The 13975-nt window shown below is 46.4% G+C and overlaps 1 protein-coding gene across 1 annotated transcript in view; it reads left to right on the top strand.

Moving 5' to 3' along the window:
* fbln2 (fibulin 2) overlaps positions 1–13975 on the top strand; it is a 125523-nt gene that overhangs the window by 10713 nt on the left and 100835 nt on the right. The gene's annotated exons all lie outside the window — the stretch shown is intronic.

The following is a 13975-nucleotide window of genomic DNA, read 5'->3' as shown; positions in this document are numbered from 1 at the left end:
TCTACACCTCCCCCTACTGTATTACCTCACGCTGAGCAGCACTCTCCCTACTGTATTACCTCACGCTGAGCAGCACTCCCCCTACTGTATTACCTCACGCTGAGCAGCACTCCCCCTACTGTATTACCTCACGCTGAGCAGCATTCCACCTACTGTATTACCTCACGCTGAGCAGCACTCCTCCCTAATGTATTACCTCTCACTCCCCCTACTGTATTACCTCAGGCCGAGTAGCGCTCCCCCTACTGTTTTACCTAACGCTGAGCAGCACTACCCCTACTGTATTACCTCACGCTGCTCCTCTCACTACTGTATTACCTCACGCTGCGCAGCAGTCCCCCTACTGTATTAACTCTCACTACCCCTACTGTATTACCTCACGCTGTTCCTCCCCCTACTGTATTACCTCACGCTGAGCAGCACTCCCCCCTACTGTATTACCTCACTCTACACCTCCCCCTACTGTATTACCTCACGCTGAGCAGCACTCTCCCTACTGTATTACCTCACGCTGAGCAGCACTCCCCCTACTGTATTACCTCACGCTGAGCAGCACTCCCCCTACTGTATTACCTCACACTGAGCAGCATTCCCCCTACTGTATTACCTCACGCTGAGCAGCACTCCCCCCTACTGTATTAACTCATGCTGAGCAGCACTCCCCCTACTGTATTAATTCACGCTGAGCAGCACTCCCCCTACTGTATTACCTCACGCTGAGCAGCACTCCCCCTACTGTATTACCTCACGCTGAGCAGCACTCCCCCTACTGTATTACCTCATGCTGCACCTCCCCCTACTGTATTACCTCACGCTGCACCTCCCCCTACTGTATTACGTCACGCTGAGCAGCACTCCCCCCTACTGTATTACCTCATGCTGAGCAGCACTCCCCCTACTGTATTACCTCACGCTGAGCAGCACTCCCCCCTACTGTATTACCTCACGCTGCACCTCCCCCTACAGTTTTCATAACTGTGACCTTAATTGCCTACCGTCTGTAAGCTGTTAGTGTCTTAACGACCGTTCCACAGGTGCATGTTCATTAATTGTATATGTTTCATTGAACAATCATTGGAAACAGTGTTTAAACCCTTTGCAATGAAGATCTGTGAAGCTATTTAGATTTTTATGAGTTATCTTTGAAAGACAGGGCCCTGGTAAGGGGACATTTCTTTTTTTGCTGAAAAAATGTACCTAAAAGTAATGCAAGGTAGATGCAAAGTCTTCGTGTGTAGCTAGCTAGCTAAAAATGATGTGTGGCTAGCTAGCCAGTTAGCCCTATTGACTTACTATGTATGGGCTTGCTATGTACGCACTCTACAGTGTGTATTGTAGGCAGGTAAACATGCCAAAATGAACAAAGCATGTATTTATTAACATGTCAAAATAAAATATTGACTTATACCTTCCCAAAGAAACACAACATGCTTTTACTCACAGTAAGACCTTGAAGGTCTGAGTTACTATGGGGTTACTATGAAGTTATTGATGTGCTTCCCAAATGGCAACCTCTTCCCAAGTAAGGGCACATAGTGCTATGCTCTAAAGTAGCGCACTAGATTGGGAAGAGGTTGCCATTTGGGACAAAGCTTATGTTCCCTACAGTGAGCACAGTAGAAAACAAATTTATGAGACCGAATGTTGTTTACTCTCTCGCTCTCTTTCGGTCTCTCTCTCCCCTCTCTCTCTTCTATTCCACTGACCACAGCTATAGAATAATATAATTTTTGTAATCAACTACAAACAAATTGAGAAAGCAATCATGACAGACAGAGTGCATTTTGAATGAACATTTCAAGGCTACAGGGCATCTTTGACCAAATATCCATGGTGATGTGGCCCTCACAGATATGAATATATATATATATATATATATATATATATATATATGCAGTTGTAGTCGGAAGTTTACATACATTTAGGTTGAAGTCATTAAAACTCGTATTTCAACCACTCCACAAATTTCTTGTGGTTAAACTATAGTTTTGGCAAGTCGGTGTTGTGTCTTTGGCGATGCCGGATTAAGTGATATGACATACTATTCTATAAAATCCTTTCTCCGTAAATAATATTACCTGATTGAGCTAATCATGTAAATGTAATTAACTAGAGAGTCGGGGCACCACAAAATAATATTTATAGAGCTGTAATCTTCCGACCTAGTAATATTTTACATCAATAGCAGTCAATATTAATCGTCACCTTAATTCAGTCTCAACCAAGAATGTACAACTTTCAGATATCTTCAGGAACCCTGGCTAACAAGTTGAATCAGCAATACAAAATTGGGTTTAATTATTTATTTACTAAATACCTAACTAATCACACAGAATTACATATACACAGAATGAATCATACCTTGATTACAAATTACGTCATAAAGGAAAACGTCCCTGGCGGGTGGAACAGATATGACAGCTGGTTACACAAAAGAAAAGGGGCTGGGTTTCAGTGAAAGAGCGGGAAGACTGAGGGACAAAGGGAGAAGCTGTGCTATCGTAAATACAGTATCTTATGCATTCTAAATTACCGCCCATTTGGAAAAGGAAAATGCAATAAATATTTACTCTGTGCTTCGGTAGGTTGGTGGTAGATGGAAGGCCGTGTTGCCAAACCGAGTCCTTTGTCCTTTGAAGAATGTCTCTGGTGGTCAATTGAATACATTGTAGTAACGTTGCTGTGTGGTAGACGGGATACTCTGTCTGTTCTTTCCTAGACCACGTTTGCAGCTGCTGCTGCTAACTCAACTGCTAGGAGGTATCACTTCTGTAGTGAATAAGAGTTCAAAGTTCATACCATTCACAACCAAAGCTCATGCTGAGGTTGGCTTAGTTCTGTAGTTGACATGTTAGTCCTTGTAACGCAGAGGCTGCAGACCTCACGTACTTGGAACATATTGTCGTCAAGGCTTTATATAGGAAGGGAGAGGAGGGCGTGTTTGAAAAGTTGTATAACCCATGTCCCTTCACAGGGGCGGGCCACTGATTGATCTCTCATTTGGAAGCTAAAATTACATTTAATCTCTTCACCAATAATTTTATGTTCACACATTTAAATTGAACAACAATTCCATGTGAATCTGATAACTACAATGTGCAGACTTTCCACTGTATAGTTTGTCATCTTATCATTGATGAGAATGTCTCAGATGGCAACCGAACTGACATCATATTCATTAAGTACCACCGCATATGTTCAATTGGTCGGATTACCAGAATATAGTTAATTTCCCCCCACCTTCTGATGTTCCCAGAATCTCTATGTTAACCAAGAGGTTTTCAAATTTCACATCAGTAGGCTAGAGAGAGGAAAAAGCGAGGAAGAGGTATTTATGACTCATAAACCTACTCCCAGGCCAATGTCATGACATCGGTTAGGACATCTACTTTGTGCATGACACAAGTCATTTTTCCAACAATTGTTTACAGACAGATTCTTTCAATTATAATTCACTGTATCACAATTCCAGTGGGTCAGAAGTTCACATACACTAAGTTGACTGTGCCTTTAAACAGCTTGGAAAATAAATTCAAAAAAATGATGTCATGGCTTTAGAAGCTTCTGATAGGCTAATTGACATACTTTGAGTCAATTGGAGGTGTACCTGTGGATGTATTTCAAGACCTACCTTCAAACTCAGTGCCTCTTTACTTGACATCATGGTTAAATCAAAAGAAATCAGCCAAGACCTCAGAGAAATCATTTTAGACCTCCAGAAGTCTGGTTCATCCTTGGGAGCAATTTACAAATGCCTGAAGGTACCATGTTCATCTGTATAAACAATAATACGCAAGTATAAACACCATGGGACCACGCAGCCATCATACCGCTCAGGAAGGAGATGCGTTATGTCTCCTAAAGATTAATGTACTTTGGTACGAAAAGTGCAAACCAATCCCAAAGATACAAAGATTGTACTTTTTGGGGAAATGTCCTCTAGTGTGATGAAACAAAAATAGAATTGTTTGGCCATAATGACCGTCGTTATGTTTGGAGGTAAAAGTGGGATGCTTGCAAGCCGCAGAACACCATCCAAACCGTGAAGCACGATGTGGATATATTGAAGCAACATCTCAAGACATCAGTCAGGAAGTTAAAGATGGTTGCAAATGGGTCTTCCAAATGGACATTGACCCAAACATGCTTCCAAAGTTGTGGCAAAATGGCATAAGGGCAATTAAGTCCAGGTATTGGTGTGGCCATCACAAAGCCCTGACCTCATTACCATAGAAAATTTGTGGGCATAACTGAAAAAGTTTGTGCGAGCAAGGAGGCCTACAAACCTGACTCAGTTACACCAGCTCTGTCAGGAGGAATGGGCCAAAATTCACCCAACTTATTGTGGGAAGCTTGTGGAAGGCTACCTGAAACGTTTGACCCAAGTTACACAATTTAAAGGCAATGCTACCAAATACTAATTGAGTGTATGTAAACTTCTGACCCACTGAGAATGTGATGAATGAAATACAAGCTGAAATAAATAATTCTCTCTACTATTATTCTGACGTTTCATATTCTTAAAATAAAGTGGTGATCCTAACTGACCTAAAACAGGTCATTTTTACTAGGATTAAATGTCAGGAATTGTGAAATAACTGAGTTTAAGTGTATTTGGCTAAGGTGTATGTAAACTTCTGACTTCAACTGTATATATTTCATAAATAAAACATCACATGGAAATATGTTTAACCATTTATCAAGCAACGAACAATGCAAGTCTTGGTGATATTGGCTCTGCTCCTTCAGGGTAGCTCACTGCCCAAGCAAAGCATCGATATAAAATAGTGAGCACGGTAAACTATACCAATCCCCCAAAACAACACAATCTTACCCAAGGTACGCTAGGTACGGCACAGCACCGTTTAGACATCAATAGACCAGCTAAAGAATGCATACTATGTGGGAATGTTAATCATAAGCTGAGCCCCGTATGAGGCAAGATGAGCGTCATCGTGGCACGTGTGAACTATCTTTCCAACATAGCGGTGTGAACCCAGCTGCCCTAGAGATGCACCGCCGGGTACTCTCACTGAACAACATGAGTAGCTTAATCATATGTGGCCAACATGAAATATCTAAGTATCTAACAAGCAACCAAACAATCTGCACCCAGCCAACCACTTGTAGCTAATATGCACTGTACTTTATTAGGACAACCACCAAAGCAATGCTATTGACTGGTCTGAACGCAGACATAGTCAACTAGATAAGGCATGGAACTCATATGAACTCATCACTTTAAGGCATCTAAAATCTCCTTAGTGTTTAATCTAATACAGCATTCGTAGGAAGCAGAGGACCATGACATACAGTGTGGATGCAGGGACGGAGAGAAGCCGTTGAAGCAGCGACGATGTGAAATGAATGGGCTGCATACAGCTCAAGCGATAGTCCACAGCGTTGGCAGAGGGGACGGAGCACTGATTAAAAACCAGCATCTCTTCATTGGTTCGCCTGGCGTGGCTAGTGGTCACCATTGCAGGTAGCGTAACATGGAAGAGATGACAGAAAACTAGTTTGAGCAGTGATACCTGGCGTACCTTCACCCTTCCTATTAGTTTGAGCAGTGATACCTGGCGTACCTTCACCCTTCCTATTAGTTTGAGCAGTGATACCTGGGGTACCTTCACCCTTCCTATTAGTTTGAGCAGTGATACCTAGAGTACATTCACCCTTCCTAATAGTTTGAGCAGTGATACCTGGCGTACCTTCACCCATCCTATTAGTTTGAGCAGTGATACCTGGCGTACCTTCACCCTTCCTATTAGTTTGAGCAGTGATACCTGGCATACCTTCACCCTTCCTATTAGTTTGAGCAGTGATACCTGGGGTACCTTCACCCTTCCTATTAGTTTGAGCAGTGATACCTAGAGTACATTCACCCTTCCTAATAGTTTGAGCAGTGATACCTGGCGTACCTTCACCCATCCTATTAGTTTGAGCAGTGATACCTGGCGTACCTTCACCCTTCCTGTAACGGCGTTCTTCGTTTGTTGAGAGAGAGGACCGAAATGCAGCGTGGTGATTACTCATGTTCTTTAATCAATAATTGACGATACATGAAATAACTAAACGAATACGAAAACAACAAACGGAACGTGAAACCTAATACAGCCTATCTGGTGAACACTACACAAAGACAGGAACAATCACCCACAAACACACAGTGAAACCCAGGCTACCTAAATATGGTTCCCAATCAGAGACAATGACGAACACCTGCCTCTGATTGAGAACCATATCAGGCCGAACATAGAACTAGACCAAAACATAGAAAAACAAACATAGACTGCCCACCCAACTCACGCCCTGACCATACTAAATAAAAGCAAAACAAAGGAAATAGAGGTCAGAACGTGACAGTACCCCCCCCCAAAGGTGCGGACTCCGGCCGCAAAACCTTGACCTATAGGGGAGGGTCTGGGTGGGCGTCTGTCCGCGGTGGCGGTTCTGGCGCGGGACGCGGACCCCACTTCGCCATTGTCTTAGTCCGCCTTATTGTCCGCCTCCGTGGCTTACTCACCATGCCCACCCCTCTCAATGACCCCACTGGACAGAGGGGCTGCTTGGGACAGAGGGGCAGCTCGGGACAGAGGTGAAGCAGCTGCTCGGGACAGAGGGGCGGCAGCTGCTCGGGACAGAGGGGCGGCAGCAGCTCGGGACAGAGGGGCGGCAGCTGCTCGGGACAGAGGGGCGGCAGCAGCTCGGGACAGAAGGGCGGCAGCAGCTCGGGACAGAGGTGAAGCAGCTGCTCGGGACAGAGGGACAGCTGCTCGGGACAGAGGGACAGCTGCTCCGGGCGGAGGGGCTCTAGCGGCCCCTGGCTGACTGGCGGCACTGGCGACCCCTGGCTGACTGGCGGCCCCTGGCTGACTGGCGGCACTGGCGGCCCCTGGTTGACTGGCGGCGCTGGCGCTGGGCTGACTGGCGGCACTGGTGGCCCCTGGTTGACTGGCGGCACTGGCGGCCCCTGGCTGACTGGCGGCACTGGCGGCCCCTGGCTGACTGGCGGCACTGGCGGCCCCTGGCTGACGGGCGGCATTGGCGGCTCCTGGCAGACGGGCGGCACTGGCGGCGCTGGGCAGACGGGCGGCACTGGCGGCGCTGGGCAGACGGGCGGCACTGGCGGCGCTGGGCAGACGGGCGGCACTGGCGGCGCTGGGCAGACGGGCGGCACTGGCGGCGCTGGGCAGACGGGCGGCACTGGCGGCGCTGGGCAGACGGGAAGCTCCGATGGCGCCGGGCAGACGCGAAGCTCTGGCAGAGGCGCCGGGCAGACGGGAAGCTCCGGCGGAGGCGCCGGACAGGCGGGAGGCTCCGGCAGAGGCGCCGGACAGGCGGGAGGCTCCGGCAGAGGCGCCGGACAGGCGGGAGGCTCCGGCAGAGGCGCCGGACAGGCGGGAGGCTCCGGAAGCGGCGCCGGACAGGCGGGAGGCTCCGGCAGAGGCGCCAGACAGGCGGGAGGCTCCGGCAGAGGCGCCGGACAGGCGGGAGGCTCCGGCAGAGGCGCCGGACAGGCGGGAGGCTCCGGCAGAGGCGCCGGACAGGCGGGAGGCTCCGGCAGCGCTGGAGAGGAGGAAGGCTCTGGACGGATGGGCCGGAGAGACAGCCTGGTACGGGGAGCTGCCACCGGAGGGCTGGGGTGTGGAGGTGGTGACGGATAGACCGGGCCGTGCAGGCGCACTGGAGCTCTTGAGCACCGAGCCTGCCCAACCTTACCCGGTTGAATGGTCCCGGTCGCCCTGCCAGTGCGGCGAGGTGGAATAGCCCGCACTGGGCTATGCAGGCGAACCGGGGACACCGTGCGCAAGGCTGGTGCCATGTAAGCCGGCCCAAGGAGACGCACTGGAGACCAGATGCGTAGAGCCGGCTTCATGGCACTTGGCTCGATGCCCACTCTAGCCCGGCCGATACGCGGAGCTGGAATGTACCGCACCGGGCTGTGCACCCGCACTGGGGACACCGTGCGCTCCACAGCATAACACGGTGCCTGCCCGGTCTCTCTAGCCCCCCGGTAACCACAGGAAGTTGGCTCAGGTCTCCTACCTGGCGTAGCCATACTCCCTGTTAGCCCCCCCCCAAGAAATTTTTGGGGCTGACTCCCGGGCTTCCTTGCCAACCGTGTTCCCTCATATCGCCGGCTCCTCTCTCCGGCTGCCTCTGCTCTCCTCGCTGCCTCCACCTGTTCCCATGGAAGGCGATCCTTTCCCGCCAGGATCTCCTCCCATGTGTAGCAACCCTTGCCGTCCAACACATCATCCCAAGTCCATTCCTCCTTGTGCCGCTGTTGCCCGTTACCACGCCGCTTGGTCCTGTCGCGGTGGGTGATTCTGTAACGGCGTTCTTCGTTTGTTGAGAGAGAGGACCGAAATGCAGCGTGGTGATTACTCATGTTCTTTAATCAATAATTGACGATACATGAAATAACTAAACGAATACGAAAACAACAAACGGAACGTGAAACCTAATACAGCCTATCTGGTGAACACTACACAAAGACAGGAACAATCACCCACAAACACACAGTGAAACCCAGGCTACCTAAATATGGTTCCCAATCAGAGACAATGACGAACACCTGCCTCTGATTGAGAACCATATCAGGCCGAACATAGAACTAGACCAAAACATAGAAAAACAAACATAGACTGCCCACCCAACTCACGCCCTGACCATACTAAATAAAAGCAAAACAAAGGAAATAGAGGTCAGAACGTGACACTTCCTATTAGTTTGAGCAGTGATACCTGGCATACCTTCACCCTTCCTATTAGTTTGAGCAGTGATACCTGGCGTACCTTCACCCTTCCTATTAGTTTGAGCAGTGATACCTGGCGTACCTTCACCCTTCCTATTAGTTTGAGCAGTGATACCTGGCGTACCTTCACCCTTCCTAATAGTTTGAGCAGTGATACCTGGGGTACCTTCACCCTTCCTGTTAGTTTGAGCAGTGATACCTGGGGTACCTTCACCCTTCCTGTTAGTTTGAGCAGTGATACCTGGGGTACCTTCACCCTTCCTATTAGTTTGAGCAGTGATACCTAGAATACCTTCACCCTTCCTATTAGTTTGAGCAGTGATACCTGGGGTACCTTCACCCTTCACCGTGAGATGAGAACAACATGCTCTCGTGTTTGTCTTTAAAGCACTTCTGAATAAGCTACTGTACCTTCTTATTTATCATCACTCATCAATATTAGAAGTATAATTCCTAAAACCAGGTCTCAAGCATGGATTACACTTGAGGCCCATGTGATTTCCACAGAGTTGGGTATGGCTGCCTTTTCCTGTTACACTCCTCATCTCTGGAATAGCCTGCAGACTAAACTTAAACTTGAAACTCTTGTCCCCCTGTCGCCCATTTTAAATATTTATTGGAAGATGTTTATTTTTGAATTGCTTGTAACTGTTTCGGGTAATGTAAGTTCTTGTGCTGTTAGTAGAATAACCTGTTAGGGGAATAACCTGTTAGGGGAATAACCTGTGTAAATGAAATCTGTTGCTGTATTTGTTTGTGATTTACAGTTGAAAGCCTTGGCCAGGTCGATGAATATAGCTGCACAGTATTGTCTCTTATCGATGGCGGTTATGATATCGTTTAGGACCTTGAGCGTGGCTGAGGTGCACCCATGACCAGCTCGGAAGCCAGATTGCATAGCGGAGAAGGTACGGTGGGATTCGAAATGGTCGGTGATCTGTTTGTTAACTTGGCTTTCAAAGACCTTAGAAAGGCAGGGTAGGATAGATATGGGTCTGTAGCAGTTTGGGTTTGAAGAGGGGGATGATCGCAGCAGCTTTCAAATTTTGGGGGATCTCAGACAATATGAAAGAGAGGTTGAACAAGCTAGTAATAGGGGTTGCAAAAATTTTGACGGATAATTTTAGAAAGAGTGTGTCCAGATTGTCTAGCCCGGCTGATTTGTAGGGGTCCAGATTTTGCAGTTCTTTCAGAACATCAGCTATCTGGATTTGGGTGAAGGAGTAATGGGGGAGGCTTAGGCAAGTTGCTGTAGGTGGTGCAGGGCTGTTGACTGGTGTAGGGGTAGCCAGGTGAAAAGCATGGCCAGCCGTAGCAAAATGATTCTTGAAGCCTGAAATGTGGCAAAAGGTCGCAAAGTTCAAGGGGGCCGAATACTTTCGCAAGGCACTGTAAGAAACACATATAGTATTACTATCAATCCCCCCAAAACCAAAACTTAACGTTAGTTAATTTAGCTATCTAAAGGCCTAATGTCCTACTGATACTGCTCAGCAGTAACATCTGCTGCATCTTCAGTGTGCACAGTGAGAATGACCTGGTAATCACCCTACGATATAGTCTACCTGAGCTTAAGGCTAATGTCTAACCACAATTAATGTCTAACCACAACATGCAATTGGCATGCTGACTGCAGGAATGTCCACCGGAGCTGTTGCCAGAGAATGTAATGCTAATTTCTCTACCATAAGCCACCTCCGTCGTTTTAGAGAATTTCGCAGTACGTCCAACCAGCCTCAAAACCGCAGACCACATGTAACAACGCCAGAGCAGGACCTCCACATCGTCAGAGACCAGCCACCCGGACAGCTGTGGGTTTGTACAATGGAATAATTTCTGGAAGAACTGTCAGAAACCATCTAAGGGAAGCTCATGCTCGTTGTCCTCATCAGGGTCTTGACCTGAATGTAGTTTGGCATCGTAACCAACTTAATTTGGCAAATGCTCACCTTCGATGGCCACTGGTACGCTGGAGTAGTGTGCTCTTCACGGATGAATCTCGGTTTCAACTGTACCGGGCAGATGGCAGACTGCGTGTATGGCATTGTGTGAGCGAGCGGCTTGCTGATGTCAACGTTGTGAACAGAGTGCCTCATGGTGGTGGTGGGGTTATGGTATGGGCAGGCATAAACTACGAACAAGGAACACAATTGCATTTTATTGATGGCAATTTGAATGCACAGAGATACTGTCACGAGATCCTGAGGCCCATTGTCTTGCCATTCATCCACCTCCATCACCTCATGTTTCAGCATGATAATGGACAGCCCCATGTTCCAAGGATCTGTACACAATTCCTAGAAGCTGAACATGTCCCAGTTTTTCCATGGACTTTATACTCACCAGACGTGTCACCCTTGGAGCATGTTTGGGATGCTCTGGATCGATGTGTACCACATCATGTTCCTGTTAGCACCAATATCTAGAAACTTCTCACAGCCATTGAAGAGTAATGGGACAATATTCCACAGGCCACAATCAACAGCCTGATCAACTCTATGCGTAGGAGATGTGTCATGCTGCATGAGGCAAATGGTAATCACACCAGATACTGACTGGTTTTCTGATCCACACCCCTACCTTTTTAAAAAAGGTATCTGTGACCAACCGATGCATATCTGTATTCCCAGTCATGTGAAATCCATATATAGTGCCTAAATAAATGTATTTCAATTGACTGATTTCCTTATTTATATTTAAACTTTATTTAACTAGGCAAGTCAGTTAAGAAAACAAAATCTTATTTACAATGACAGCCGACCCCGGCCAAACCCTAACCTGAACGACGCTGGGCCAATTGTGCACCGCCCTCTGTGACTCCCAATCACGGCCGGTTGTGATACAGCTTGGAATTGAAACAGGGTCTGTAGTGACACCTCTAGCACTGAGATGCAGTGCCTCAGACCGCTGCGACACTCGGGAGCCTTATATGAACTGTAACTCAGTAAAATCTTTGAATTTGTTACATGTTGCATAGAAACTTTTGTTCATTGTAGATGGCATCTTTGACCAAATCGCCATGGTGATGTGGGCCTTGCAGATGAATGTCACTCTGATATGTCAGACCTCCTCCTGATAACTATAGAGCTGCAGTGATGTAGGGAGCCTGTATGTCTGTATGCATGTCATGCTACTGGCATACTGGGTGAAGCATACCTGGTTTCAAATACTATTTGACATCACTTTAAACAGTATTCTCAAGCTGTGCTTGATCAAGTTTACCTGGCTTGATGAACCAATAGAAAAGTCCTGAAACTGTAAACCCCACCCACATCTGGCACACCAGGCAGTCTAGAGGAAACGCTCAAAGAAATATGTTGAATAGTATTTGAAAGCAAGCCTGGTGAACTAATAAACTGGACAGATGTTGAATAGTATTTGAACCCAGGCCTGGTGAACTAATAAACTAGACAGATGTTGAATAGTATTTGAACCCAGGCCTGGTGAACTAATAAACTGGACAGATGTTGAATAGTATTTGAACCCAGGCCTGGTGAACTAATAAACTAGACAGATGTTGAATAGTATTTGAACCCAGGCCTGGTGAACTAATAAACTAGACAGATGATGAATAGTATTTGAAAACAGGCCTGGTTAACTAATAAACTAGACAGATGTTGAATAGTATTTGAACCCAGGCCTGGTGAACTAATAAACTAGACAGATGTTGAATAGTATTTGAACCCAGGCCTGGTGAACTAATAAACTGGACAGATGTTGAATAGTATTTGAACCCAGGCCTGGTGAACTAATAAACTAGACAGATGTTGAATAGTATTTGAACCCAGGCCTGGTGAACTAATAAACTAGACAGATGTTGAATAGTATTTGAACCCAGGCCTGGTGAACTAATAAACTAGACAGATGTTGAATAGTATTTGAACCCAGGCCTGGTGAACTAATAAACTGGACAGATGTTGAATAGTATTTGAACCCAGGCCTGGTGAACTAATTAACTAGACAGATGTGTAAAAGTATTTGAACCCAGGCCTGTTGAACTAATAAACTAGACAGATGTTGAATAGTATTTGAAAGCAGGACTGGTTAACTAACAAACTAGACAGATGTTGAATAGTATTTGAACCCAGGCCTGGTGAACTAATAAACTGGACAGATGTTGAATAGTATTTGAACCCAGGCCTGGTTAACTAATAAACTAGACAGATGTTGAATAGTATTTGAAAGCAGGCCTGGTTAACTAATAAACTAGACAGATGTTGAATAGTATTTGAACCCAGGCCTGGTGAACTAATAAACTAGACAGATGTTGAATAGTATTTGAACCAGGCCTGGTGAACTAATAAACTAGACAGATGTTGAATAGTATTTGAACCCAGGCCTGGTGAACTAATAAACTAGACAGATGTTGAATAGTATTTGAACCCAGGCCTGGTTAACTAATAAACTAGACAGATGTTGAATAGTATTTGAACCCAGGCCTGGTTAACTAATAAACTAGACAGATGTTGAATAGTATTTGAAAGCAGGCCTGATTAACTAATAAACTAGACAGATGTTGAATAGTATTTGAAAGCAGGCCTGATTAACTAATAAACTAGACAGATGTTGAATAGTATTTGAAAGCAGGCCTGGTGAACTAATAAACTAGACAGATGTTGAATAGTATTTGAACCCAGGCCTGGTGAACTAATAAACTAGACAGATGTTGAATAGTATTTGAACCCAGGCCTGGTGAACTAATAAACTAGACAGATGTTGAATAGTATTTGAACCCAGGCCTGGTGAACTAATAAACTAGACAGATGTTGAATAGAATTTGAAAGCAGGCCTGGGGGAAAGAAGGGTGTAGTCATAATAATATCAGGTCTCTGGACCAGTCACCCAGCAGTAGTGAAAGTAATGGGACAGACCAGAACCTGAGAGTTCAACTATGAATCCAGATGTTGGTGTGTGTGTGTAAATGTATCTATCTCTCTTTCTCTCTCTCTTTCTCTCTCTCAATTCAAGGGGCTTTATTGGCATGGGAAACGTGTTAACATTGCCAAAGCAAGTGAGGTAGATAATATATAAATGTGAAATAAACAATAAAAATAAACACTAAACATTACATATCTCTCTCTCTAAACCCCTCTCTTCCCCTCCCTCCCTCTACCCCCCCTCTCTGTCTCCCTCTCTTTCCCTCCCACCCCCCCCTGTATCCCTCTCTTTCCTTCCCTCCCTCCCTCCACCCCCCCTCTGTCTCCCTCTCTTCCC

The sequence above is a fragment of the Oncorhynchus mykiss genome, chromosome 7 (assembly GCF_057628025.1).
Source record: "Oncorhynchus mykiss isolate SJ-2025 chromosome 7, ASM5762802v1, whole genome shotgun sequence".
Classification (NCBI taxonomy): Eukaryota; Metazoa; Chordata; class Actinopteri; order Salmoniformes; family Salmonidae; genus Oncorhynchus; species Oncorhynchus mykiss.
Note: the sequence above shows the minus strand (reverse complement) of the source record. Positions and strands in the feature narration are given on the sequence as shown.